At 43.9% G+C, this 12,889-nt stretch overlaps 1 protein-coding gene across 2 annotated transcripts in view; it reads left to right on the top strand.

Annotated features, from left to right (window-relative positions):
• LOC121593904 (lachesin) overlaps positions 1 to 12,889 on the top strand; it is a 226,892-nt gene that overhangs the window by 8,324 nt on the left and 205,679 nt on the right. The window lies entirely within an intron of this gene.

Here is a 12,889-nt window from a genome sequence, read left to right as displayed (position 1 = left end):
GCATAGGCTAACATCATCATCAGCGCATGAGTCGGTGGTGATAGAGCGAGTTGGTGGTAGAGGCTGGAAAACCGAATCCTTCAATGAGGATTTCTTTAAGGAGCTTTTAGCTTTTGGAGATTTCGGCGAAGCCGTGAGCGCCTCTCAAATCGTGATAGCCCTTACCAAAGCCTGTTATGGCGCTATTCCATGAAGAAAACCTCCTAACGGACGACGACCATCACGGATCAAGCCCGTGTACCCAAGCTTGGATATGTGGTGACAGACGTTACTGGCTTTAATCGCTCTTTTAAGTTCTGACCTAGCCGCAATGTATACGATCCTGAGTTGCTGTTTGACTTCAGGGCATCTTTCTCGCTGCATTTTGCGCCGTGCTGCTCATGGAACGTACGCACTCTTAGCGAAGCCAGAGCCTTGAAAAAACTTGATGATGCCCTAGCCACACTGAGCATGGACCTCGTAGCTCTACAAGAGATTCGGTGGCTAGGGAACGGTGTGCACAACAGGCGTGGTAAGCAATGCTATGACATTTATTACAGCTGCCACGACCGCCACCGCGTGCTCGGAACGGGTTTCGCCGTAGGTCTCCGGCTGAAATCCGTAATCATAGATTTCAAGGCTATAAACGATAGGCCATGCACCCCGCGCATGCGAGGCAAATTCTTTAATATAAGCCTCATAAACGTTCACGCCCCTACCGAAGAGAAAGAGGAAGAGGAGAAGGACCTTTTTTACGGCCGCCTCGCTAGAATCGTAGATGCGTGCCCCAGGCATGACCTCAAAATCATCCTGGGGGACTTCAACGCAAAAGTCGGTAGGGAGCCAATGCACCGCCAATACACTGGCTGTCACAGTCTGCATGAGCACAGTAATGATAATGGTAGTAGATTGGTCCAGTTCGCCGCAGCGAACAATCTGGTTGTAGGAAGTACCAAATTTGCGCGGAGGGACATCCACAAAATGACATGGGCGCACCCGGATGGCGAATCCTTCAACCAGATCGACCACGTGTTAATAAGCTGCCGACGACAGTCGAGCCTGTTAAATGTCAGAACATATCGAGGAGCCAATATGGATTCCGATCACTACTTGGTCGGCTTAGTGATACGTTGTAGAATCGCCCGCCCCCGCACCAATGGGGACGGAGAAAACACGCAGCCTCGGCTTAACACGGACTCTCTAAGGGACATTACTGTCCAACAGGAATTCAAAGCCGCTTTGGACGAGTCTCTTATGCCAGAAAACAGATATGAAACTACGAGCGAGAGGTGGAACGCTCTAAAAACAAAATAATAAACTGTGCAAGAAATATACTCCCACCACGTCGTGGCAACACCAAATCTGGCTGGTTCGACGAAGAATGCAGACAAGTGACCGAACGTAAGAATGCTGCATACCGAGCAATGCAGCAACGGTATAGAACGTGGGCATGCGCAGAGGAATATTCACGGCTCATACGCGAAGAGAAACGAGTTCATCGCTTCAAGAAGCATGCTTTGGAAGAGCAAAACATGCGGGAACTCGAGCAAACCAGAGAGGCGTACGGACCGACACGAAAGTTTTACCAAGCGATAGCAGGTCACCGAAACAACGTTGTACCTAAGGTAACCTGCTGTCGCAACAAGGATGGAGATCTGGTCAGTAACCAGCCAGAGGTCCTCTCGCGGTGGGCTCAGTACTTTGATGAACTACTCAACGACCAGTTTAGCGAACAGCTAGAAGCGCCACTAGAAGATGGTGTCATGCTACTGCCACCTAGCATAAAAAAACAAGAAAGGCTATCCATCGGCTGAATAATAACAAGGAACTCGGAACCGACGGAATTGCAGCCGAACTGGTCAAGAATGGAGGTGCACGACTAGAAAACGAGATTCATCAAATTGTTACTTAGGTGTGGGATAGCGAATCGATGCCTTGTGATTGGAATCTCGGCATCATCTACCCCGTATACAAGAAGGGAGATAGGCCTACCAAGGGATCGAGCAGGCGGCAGGGAACCTCGGATTGCAGATAAACGAGGCAAAGACCAAACTGTTGGTGGCAACATCAGCGGGCCTACCAATAAATAATCAGAATCTACGTAGGCATGACGTACAGAAAGGTGAACGCACGTTTGAAGTCGTCCCACAATTCACCTATCTTGGGTCAAAGGTCAGCATCGACAATAGCATGGAAGCTGAGTTGCGCCCATGGATGCTGGCGGCCAACCGGTCATTCTACAGCCTGAAAAAGCAGTTCACGTCAAAGAACCTGTCGCGAAGGACGAAGCTGGGACTATATAGTACCTAATAGGTGTTGGGAAAAAGAGCACAATAAGGTGTGCTGTGCGCACACGCACGCACATCTCATTGTGCGGTGCACATTTCGCACTGTGCGCGCTCTACGCACTGTGCGCGCTCTACGCACTGTGCGCGCACTTCGCACTGTGCGCGCACTCCGCACTGTGCGCGCACTCCGCACTTTTCGCACAGTGTGTGCGCATTCCGCACTATTCGCACACTTCGCACAGTGCGCGCACTTTTCGCACACTCCGCACAGTGTGCGCACTTGTCGCACACTTCGTAAAGTGCGCGCACTTGTCGCACACTTCGCACAGTGCGTGCGCACTTTTCGCATAGTGCGAGCACACTCCGCACTTTTCGCACACTCCGCACTTTTCGCACACTCCGCACTTCTCGCACACTCCGCACAGTGCGTGCACTTTTCGCATAGTGCGAGCACAGTCCGGACTTTTCGCACACTTCGCACAGTGCGAGCACAGTCCGGACTTTTCGCACACTTCGCACATTGCGAGCACACTCCGCACTTTTCGCACACTTCGTACAGTGCAAGCTTCACTTGCTTCACTTTGCACTGTGCGAGCAAACTTCGTGCCATGGTGGTACGCACACAAAGCAACTAATGACAAATCATTAGACAGAGAGAGAGAGAGATAGAGAGAGAGAGATAAAGAGAGGGAGAGAGAGAGATAGAGAGAGATAAAGAGAGGGAGAGAGAGAGAGATAGAGAGAGTTGAAGAGAGGGAGAGAGGGAGAGAGGGAGAGAGGGAGAAAGATAAAGAGAGATAGAGGGAGAGAGATAAAGAGAGAGAGATAGAGAGATAAAGAGAAATAGAGAGATAAAGAGAGAGATAGAGAGATAAAGAGAGAGATAGAGAGATAAAGAGAGAGATAGAGAGATAAAGAGAGAGATAGAGAGATAAAGAGAGAGATAGAGAGATAAAGAGAGATAGAGAGATAAGAGAGAGCGAGATAAAGAGAGAGAGATATAGAGAGAGATACAGGGAGAGAGATAAAGGAGAGAGATACAAAGAGTGAGAGATATAGAGAGAGATACAGGGAGAGAGATAAAGGAGAGAGATAAAGAGAGAGCGAGATAGAGAGAGAGAGAGAGAGCGAGAGAGAGAGCGAGAGAGAGAGAAAGAGAGTAAGAGATATAGAGTGAGAGAGATAGAGAGAGAGAGAGAGAGAGAGATAAAGAGAGAAAGAAATAGAGAGAGAGATAAAGAGAGAGAGAGAGATAAAGAGAGAAAGAGATAAAGAGAGAGAGATAAAGATAGAATTAAAGAGAGAGAGAGAGAGAGAGAGAGAGAGAGAGAGAGAAAGAGTGAGAGAGAGAGACCTAGTTTTCAATATCTGTAAGCATTTCAACATACATTTATATGTTTCTTTGAAGCAATACATAGGGCAGTATTATTGAGGTTGTCAGCAAGAAACAATAATAAAAAAATCCCGTCATCATTCTCCAGAAGACTGCTTTATAAGCAGGCTTTTTTTATTCATTCCTTATAGTCATTTTTGTAGTGTTATTCATGTTTGTGTATTCATAGTTTTGTTGAAATCATTTATATACAGTTTTTTTATCCACTTTATTTGTTTTATTTTGTTTTACAAACAACATCTTGCCTAGCTTGCTGGGTTTCAAGCGATTTCTTTTACTAGTCTCTATGTCTCCTGCTTTGGAAAATATACGCTCGCAAGGAACTGAGGTAGCTGGGATACATAACACCCGAAGCATGATTTGGTATATGTTTGGGTATTCTAATTTGTGTAGCTTCCACCATTCCAAAGGATCGTCGTTTCTATGTGCCAAAGGTTCTGCTACGTAATTATCCATTTCTTTTTGGTTTGACGTACGTGCATGAAGTACGGTTTGTGGGTGAACTACGTTCAAATCAAAATCTTCCCAGATATTATCTTTTGAACTTTCTGACGCTATCACTACCGGCTCGGAAATATTTTCTTCGTTATAATTGATATCTAATTCAATTGCATCCATTTCAATCAAAATGTTATCGCAACACTCCTTAAATAAATTTGCATTTGAAAATCCCTTTTGCTTAAATCGCGGATCAAGGACCGTAGCTCTGGACATTATATTAGTATTTTCATAATCAAATCTACGTTTCAATCCTGCTATCAGCTCTTTTAATTTTTTTTGAATTTGTGGCGAAAAAGTGTTGTTAGGCATCATGTGATCTAGTCTTTTAAGTAATAATTTATCTAAAACACGTACTTTTGAGAGTGTCACATTTTTTTCGGCAGATATTCCCTTGGTTAAAACATCGAAGACTTTTAAAATAATGCAAGATTGCTCCATAATGGTCCAATCGTTTTCATTGAGCTTTGATTCTGCTCCCAGAAGAGCGAGAGCAGAAACGATTGGCTCTTTGTTGGCTCTGAACCGATCCAACATGAAGTAAATGGAGTTCCAGCGTGTGGAAACATCTTGTATGAGCTTCAGTTCTTTATAGTTTAGATTTTTCTGCATTTCATTTAGCTTGTACAACGCAGTCGAACTCTTTTTGAAATATTTCACTATTTTTCTCACTTTAGTAACGGTCGTTTCGATGGTGTCGTTAATCGCATCTTTAACTACGAGATTAAGAGTATGTGCGTAGCACGGAACGTGCTGGATTTCCAATAGGTTTATGGCTTTTATCATGTTTGGCGCATTGTCGGCTACAACACAGCACACTTTATCTAAAATCGCGAACCTATCCATCACACTTTTCAACCATAGTGCAATGTTTTCTGATGTATGCCGTTCCGTAATTCTTCACACTCTAATAGATAAGATTTTAAATTAGTACTGTCGTTGACGAAATGTACCGTTGCAGCTAGAAAATTTGTGCCATTTAAACCCGTCCAGCCATCCGATGTTAAATAGACTGCTTTGGAATTCTTAAGATCCGTTTTAACCTTGTCCATTACATTATCGTACTGCTTATTAAGCATTGCATTGCTGAACGTTTTTCTGTTAGGCAGAACGTAACTGGGACAAATGATACGGAAAAGTTCCTTAAAATCTTCTGCTTCTAGTAAGTAGAATGGTAGAGCATGGTTGCAAAAAATCTTCAGCAATTGTTCATCAATGTTTGTTTTTGAGGCAGCACTTAGGGGTTTAAAAACATCTACGTAGTCGCTTACTGACTTTTGTATTTGTTTTTCTCCACCTGAATTTTGATTTGGTTGTATTGATTTGCTGGAAGAAGCAGAGTTTACTGGTTGGCTAACAAATGTTGTCGGGTGTTTCTTTGAAAAATGTTGCTTTAAAGTAAACGGTGAACTGCCACTAATTGTTAACAAATCTTTGCAAATTTTACACCTATATTTGTTTGCAGCAGCAGTGTGACGTTCAAAATGACTCCAAATATCACATCGCGTTGTCTTCGAATCCATTGTTTGTCAGCTGCAAATCAAGAGAAATAAACTTAGTCAATCACTAGTTAATGCTAATTATTTGGTCTGGCAACAAAAGTCACGCACAACACTCTACATAACGCGTGCAATTTCCATTTAGGCTAATACGTTTGATATCGCTTTATACACCGTAACTAATACCCACCTTGTTTAATGGACTAAATATCACTACACTCCAACAAATAGTACTTTTGATAATTTTACTTTGATGTTCAATGATTAAACGTATTTCACACTTTCACCGCGGTAGGCTTCCGTTTGATTCGAAGATCACATCTGATATGAGAATTTATAGTTCGATGTCTGGTGATTTATACTCTGGGAAAAAACTCACACAAAATTTCTCGGCCTTATTTTCCTAAAACTTCGACTGTGTCGGAAAGCATATGCTATGTACCAGAACGAGAAAGCATGTCTGTTTTGTTTTCTGGATTGTGCAAGCGTAATCTTTCTGGACCTGTTAGTGTAGCGTAGTGTGTGAATGTGTGTACGTGATAGTCTTAGGTCATTTGCACAGCTGCTGGTAAACAAAAGAATCAGACTAAGCAAAATTATCACATTGATTCCAATGTTCAAAATTTTCTACAAATATTGGACAAACGGCTCCAAAGGCGTAGCTGACCCCGACCCAGAGTCAGCTTTTTCTCTTAGAGTTCATTTACTCAGCCATCGGGTTCGTCTAACAGTGGATGAACTTGGCGGTCACCTGACCTCTTCAAACCCTCCCCCCCCCCTTCCGCCTGCCCATCCACGATGGCTATTATTGGTCCCAACAGAAAGCATGTGTAGATCCCTGCAAATATTGGAAACTCCATCGATTTGACACACACCTGTTTCAAATCCTTTAAAGGGTATAGAAAATATTTTTTAAATCTAAGAGCCCCCTTCTACGCTGCACTTCATTCCTCGCTCTTCTTTTCCACCCTTTTACGCATGGCAAAAGCGCAAAACGCTGAAACACGCGCGCACTGCTGAAATGAATACAATTTAATCATCGTTGGCCCAAGGCATTGGGTAGAGCGAGAAACAACATAATTCTTTGCAAGTGTGGATGGCCGGTGCACGAGCACACCGAAACCGCGCGGAGACATTTGCTGCGAGAAAGAGGCGAATGAGCTAGACCTCAAAGTCTCTATAAAAATAAGTAAAAGTAAAGTAAAAAATTTGCTGCGAGAATCGAATGCACAGAACGCTGCGCTTGACCACAATCGAAAACCCGTTATACAACCACAAGCATACAACACACCCAGACAAAAATTTAAAGGCCCCCTAAACACAATATCAACACAGCGGTCCGTAGCCAGAGAAATTATCAGGAAAAATCGGCTGACACCAAGCATGCGTCTCTTTAAAACAACTATGAACTGTGAAGGTCGTAGGTAAACGGCGCTCCAGTGGGTTGAGATTTCTTGCAAGAATCGATCTCATCGATGTGGATGTGTGCGCTCTTGAATTTGGCTGAGATGAAACGTGTCTGTACTTGTACTCGGGGCCACCGCTTTGCGATTGTGCAATAAAACAGACAGCTGGTTTCACGCGAAAAATGCTATTCGCGTCGCAGACTTGCGATAGCAGGGCATGGTTTAATGCAAAAACTACAATTTTAACTCGGAGCCCTAGTCAAATTTTGTAATTAACTGAAGAGAAGGGGACATGGGACAGGGCGGGAGGGGTGGGGGGAGGGCGATGGGCATGTTGTGGTATGAATGTGTGCAAGCGATTTATGGACCTTTCATTCGCCCCGACTTGAACTCGCTGTACCAACGGATCGGTGTCGCTAAAGCTAACTGAACCTACTTGTTCCTTACGGATTACACATAACACATTGTTCCTTACTGAAACATTGTAATTTTAATATGATTTTTGTGACAATTTAAACCATTAGCGCCGCTGCGCATACTAGTGATCGGTGGGTCGACCTGAACCTATTGGGCCGGAGCCATCCGCAAATTTATTTAAGGAGTGTTGCGATAACATTTTGATTGAAATGGATGCAATTGAATTAGATATCAATTATAACGAAGAAAATATTTCCGAGCCGGTAGTGATAGCGTCAGAAAGTTCAAAAGATAATATCTGGGAAGATTTTGATTTGAACGTAGTTCACCCACAAACCGTACTTCATGCACGTACGTCAAACCAAAAAGAATGGATAATTACGTAGCAGAACCTTTGGCACATAGAAACGACGATCCTTTGGAATGGTGGAAGCTACACAAATTAGAATACCCAAACATATACCAAATCATGCTTCGGGTGTTATGTATCCCAGCTACCTCAGTTCCTTGCGAGCGTATATTTTCCAAAGCAGGAGACATAGAGACTAGTAAAAGAAATCGCTTGAAACCCAGCAAGCTAGGCAAGATGTTGTTTGTAAAACAAAATAAAACAAATTAAAGTGGATAAAAAACTGTATATAAATGATTTCAACAAAACTATGAATACACAAACATGAATAACACTACAAAAATGACTATAAGGAATGAATAAAAAAAAGCCTGCTTATAAAGCAGTCTTCTGGAGAATGATGACGGGATTTTTTTATTATTGTTTCTTGCTGACAACCTCAATAATACTGCCCTATGCATTGCTTCAAAGTAACATATAAATGTATGTTGAAATGCTTACAGATATTGAAAACTAGGTCTCTCTCTCTCACTCTCTCTCTCTCTCTCTCTCTCTCTCTCTCTCTATCTCACTCTCTATCTCTCTCTCTCTATCTCTCATTCTCTATCTCTCACTCTCTTTCTCTTTCTCTCTATCTTTATCTCTCTCTCTTTATCTCTCTCTTTATCTCTCTCTATATCTCTCTCTCACACACTCTCTCTCTCTCTATCTCTGACTCTCACTCTCTCTCTCTCTCTCTCTCTCTCTCTATCTTTATCTCGATCTCTCTTTACCTCTCTCTATCTCTCTCTCTCCCTCTCTTTATCTCTCTCCCTCTCTCTCTTTCTCTCTCCCTCTCTCTCTCTCTCTCTCTCTCTCTCTCTCTCTCTCTCTCTCTGTATCTCGCTCTCTCTTTATCTCTCTCCTGTATCTCTCTCCCTGTATCTCTCTCTCTCTTTATCTCTCTATCTCTCTCTCTCTCTTTATCTCTCTCTCCCTCTCTCCCTCTCTCCCTCTCTCCCTCTCTCCCTCTCTCCCTCTCTCCCTCTCTCCCTCTCTCCCTCTCTCCCTCTCTTTAACTCTCTCTATCTCTCTCTCTATCTCTCTCTCTCTCTCTCTTTCCCTCTCTTTATCTCTCTCTCTATCTCTCTCTCCCTCTCTCCCTCTCTCCCTCTCTCCCTCTCTCCCTCTCTCCCTCTCTCCCTCTCTTTAACTCTCTCTATCTCTCTCTCTCTCTAATGATTTGTCATTAGTTGCTTTGTGTGCGTACCACCATGGTACGAAGTGTGCTCGCACAGTGCAAAGTGAAGCAAGTGAAGCTTGCACTGTACGAAGTATGCGAAAAGTGCGGAGTGTGCTCGCAATGTGCGAAGTGTGCGAAAAGTCCGGACTGTGCTCGCACTGTGCGAAGTGTGCGAAAAGTGCGGAGTGTGCTCGCACTATGCGAAAAGTGCACGCACTGTGCGGAGTGTGCGAGAAGTGCGGAGTGTGCGAAAAGTGCGGAGTGTGCGAAAAGTGCGGAGTGTGCTCGCACTGTGCGAAAAGTGCGCACGCCCTGTGCGAAGTGTGCGACAAGTGCGCACACTGTGCGAAGTGTGCGAAAAGTGCGCGCACTGTGCGGAGTGTGCGAAAAGAGCGCGCACTGTGCGGAGTGTGCGAAAAGTGCGCGCACTGTGCGGAGTGTGCGAAAAGTGCGCGCACTGTGCGGAGTGTGCGAAAAGTGCGCGCACTGTGTGAAGTGTGCGAAAAGTGCGCGCACAGTGCGGAGTGCGCGCACTGTGCGAAGTGTGCTCGCACAGAACAAAGTGTGCTGTGCAGTGCGCACATTGAAGTGTGCTGTGCGCACAGTGCGCACTCGCACAATGCCCAACACTTGTACCTATATAGTACCAGTACTCACATACGCCTCTGAGACATGGACACTGTCCAAATCTGACGAAACCCTCTTAGCCGCGTTCGAGAGGAAAATGCTCAGAAGGATACTTGGCCCCGTATGTATGGAAGGACAATGGAGGAGCCGCTATAATGACGAGCTATACGAGATGTACGGCGACCTCACTGTCGTACAGCGTATTAAGCTCGCCAGGCTCTGGTGGGCTGGCCATGTTGTACGCATGGAAACGGACGACCCAGCCCGTAAAGTCTTTTTAGGCCGTCCACAAGGACAGAGGATGCGTGGTAAGCCCAAACTGAGGTGGCAAGATGGCGTGGAGGCATCCGCCATTAAGGCCGGGATAACGGACTGGCAGACGAAGGCGCGAGACCGTGAGCGGTTTCGGACACTCCTGAGGCAGGCCAAGACCGCAAAGCGGTTGTAGCGCCGGATAACTAAGTAAAGCCAGTAAAAGGCAACACTTCCTCAAGCTTTGCGACGAAATCGCTCGGAAGCCCTGGGGACTTGCCTTCAATACACTCATGAACAAGGTAAAGTCTTCGGAACCTGTAGAACAATGTCCTGTAAAGCTGAAGAGCATTATTGAAACCCTGTTTCCAACACATGCACCACCGAACCTCAGTCCTACGATCAACACGCCAGAGACTGACCCTGTGCCTATAACGAGACAGGAGATTATTAACCTGGCTAATCGTTTAAAATGTGGCAAAGCTCCTGGGATAGATGGCATCCCCAATATGGCGATCAAGGCTGCTATGTTGGCATACCCTGATGTGTTCAAAAACGTGCTAATGAACACCCTGGCTACCGGCGAGCTTCCGTCAATGTGGAAAAGACAAAAATTAGTCTTGATACCGAAGCCAGGTAAGCCGCCTGGCCACCCGTCAGCTTTAAGGCCCTTGGGGCTTGTGGATAACCTGGCCAAAGTGCAAGAGATGGTGATTTTGGACCGCCTTACAAAATACACTGAGGGACTACACGGTCTGTCTGATCGTCAATTTGACTTCCGGAAAAAACGATGTACAGTGGACGCGATACTGGCGGTGCTGGAAAAGGAGGAGGAATTATTTTGACGGTCGCGTGTTGCAGTATGATACGGCGGAAGGAGTGAAAACCGATGCCATCACCGCAGGCGTACCCCAGGGATCAGTGCTTGTTCCCATCCTGTGGAACGTCATGTATGATGGAGTACTGACCCTCGCCCTCCCTCCTGGTGTCAAAATCACTGGTTTTGCAGACGACATCGCTATCACTGTCTCAGCTGTGTCTATTGAGGAGGTAGAGATTCTTGCCACCGACGCAGTCGGTCGGATTGACCGGTGGATGTGGGATGCAAAGCTAGAGATTGTGCATGCGAAGACTGAGTTCATCGTCATCAAAAATATGTGAAACAAGCAAATTGTTGTGTCAAACTGTGTTCCTGGAAATCTTATGAAAAAAAGATTGCTTCGTTATTGACACGTTTTGGAGCAACCCTAGCAGTTTCAATAGGTAAACATTCCTGTCGACTTTTCGTCATGATCTTGTCAGTGAACTTACTTATTTAATGGATTCAGGGGCAGATGTTTCAGCTTTTTCTCAGTATATGTTCGGGAAAATAACTATAACACCAATTAATATCCTTTCTGTCGCTATAGCACTATAGACACTTCCGGAAGCACTATAGACACTTTCGGATTTTTTTTTAAAGTTCCCTAGGGTTGAGACGTGAGTTTCAGCATGAATTTGTGCTTGCTTCGGTCAATAGATCTTCATCAGCTTCATCTCCATTACATTGGGTTACAAAAGCTGATCAAGATTGTAGATCCTGCCGAGATTATCGTCAATTAAATGCTATGACGATTCCAGATAGATATTCGATTCCGATATAAATTCAGGATTTATATGTTCGTGATCGGCCCTACGTTGTGATATTTTATGTTAAAGTGCAGTGAAAATTGCTCAGGGTTTAAAGGTGATCGTTTGGCGTACGCGTCAGTATATTCCAAATCCTTTAACGACAATGGTTGACAATTTTGTTCTTAGCCTAACGGACCTAACACTAATACATCGACAATTCAAAACGCAACGCTAACGCTTCACCCAGTGAAAATACGCACACAATAGGATGGATGAACGTAGCCCTAGCTGTCAAGACGAAACAATAAATAAACGTAAACAATATACATATTTAGGATTTTGTATGAAATATAAATGGTTGCAGTATCTTCTCGGAGTTAGACATAATCAAAGCGTATCATCTCATTCCGGTATGTGAGTAGGATATCTCAGCAATTGTGACACCTTTTGGACTTTTTGAATTTACTCAAACTCCATTTGATCTCCGAAATTCAAGTCAAACATATAAAAAAACTCATAAATGGAATATTTAGTAATTTGAGCTATGTTTTCGTATACATAGATGACATTTTTATCACAAGCAAAGATGCAACATGAAAAGCACTTAGAAGAAGTCTTACAACTCATGTCAGAAAACATCATTAAAATCATAACTGCATTTTTGGGGCTCAAACAATAGAATTTTTGGGACGCAACACATCCTCTGAAGGCCTTCAACCGATGAATAAGTTGCAATTACAAAATTTCCTCTCTATACATCTTTTAAAGGTCTGCAGAGATTCATGGGTATATTGGCCTACTATCATAGTTTCATAAAAGATATATCTAAAACAATGCAACCTCTGCGCGACTTGATAGCTGTGATATGCTACAAACATAAGAAAACTTTGTTTTCATTATCAGCGAATGTTGATGATGCCATAACTAAGGTAAAATCTGAGTTGGCAAAAGTAATTCTACTAGCACATTCAAAAAAGAATACAACATACTCTATAACAACGGATGCCTCAGACGTTGCAATAGGCGGAGTTTTACTACAGTATGACAAAGTCAAAAGGCAACCTCTAGGTTTCATTTAAAAAAAAGTTAACACAGAGATAACAACGCTATTCTTCATTCAATAGAGAACTTACAGCAATTTGTGGTGCAATTAAACATTTCGGATATTTTTTAGAGAGTCGAACATTTTTTGTGAAGACTGATCACAAACCACTAATAACAGTTTGTTGACGCTTGGATGTCAAATGATAACTTGACGAAAGTGAGTTTCGTCAAGTGATAATGAGCACGGTAGAAAATGATGAGTAGCGTGTGAGTTACCACCCGCGTGAGTGGCAATCATAGAAAA

The sequence above is a fragment of the Anopheles merus genome, chromosome X, assembly GCF_017562075.2.
Source record: "Anopheles merus strain MAF chromosome X, AmerM5.1, whole genome shotgun sequence".
Lineage (NCBI taxonomy): Eukaryota > Metazoa > Arthropoda > Insecta > Diptera > Culicidae > Anopheles > Anopheles merus.
This window is presented reverse-complemented; position numbering and strand designations above follow the sequence as displayed.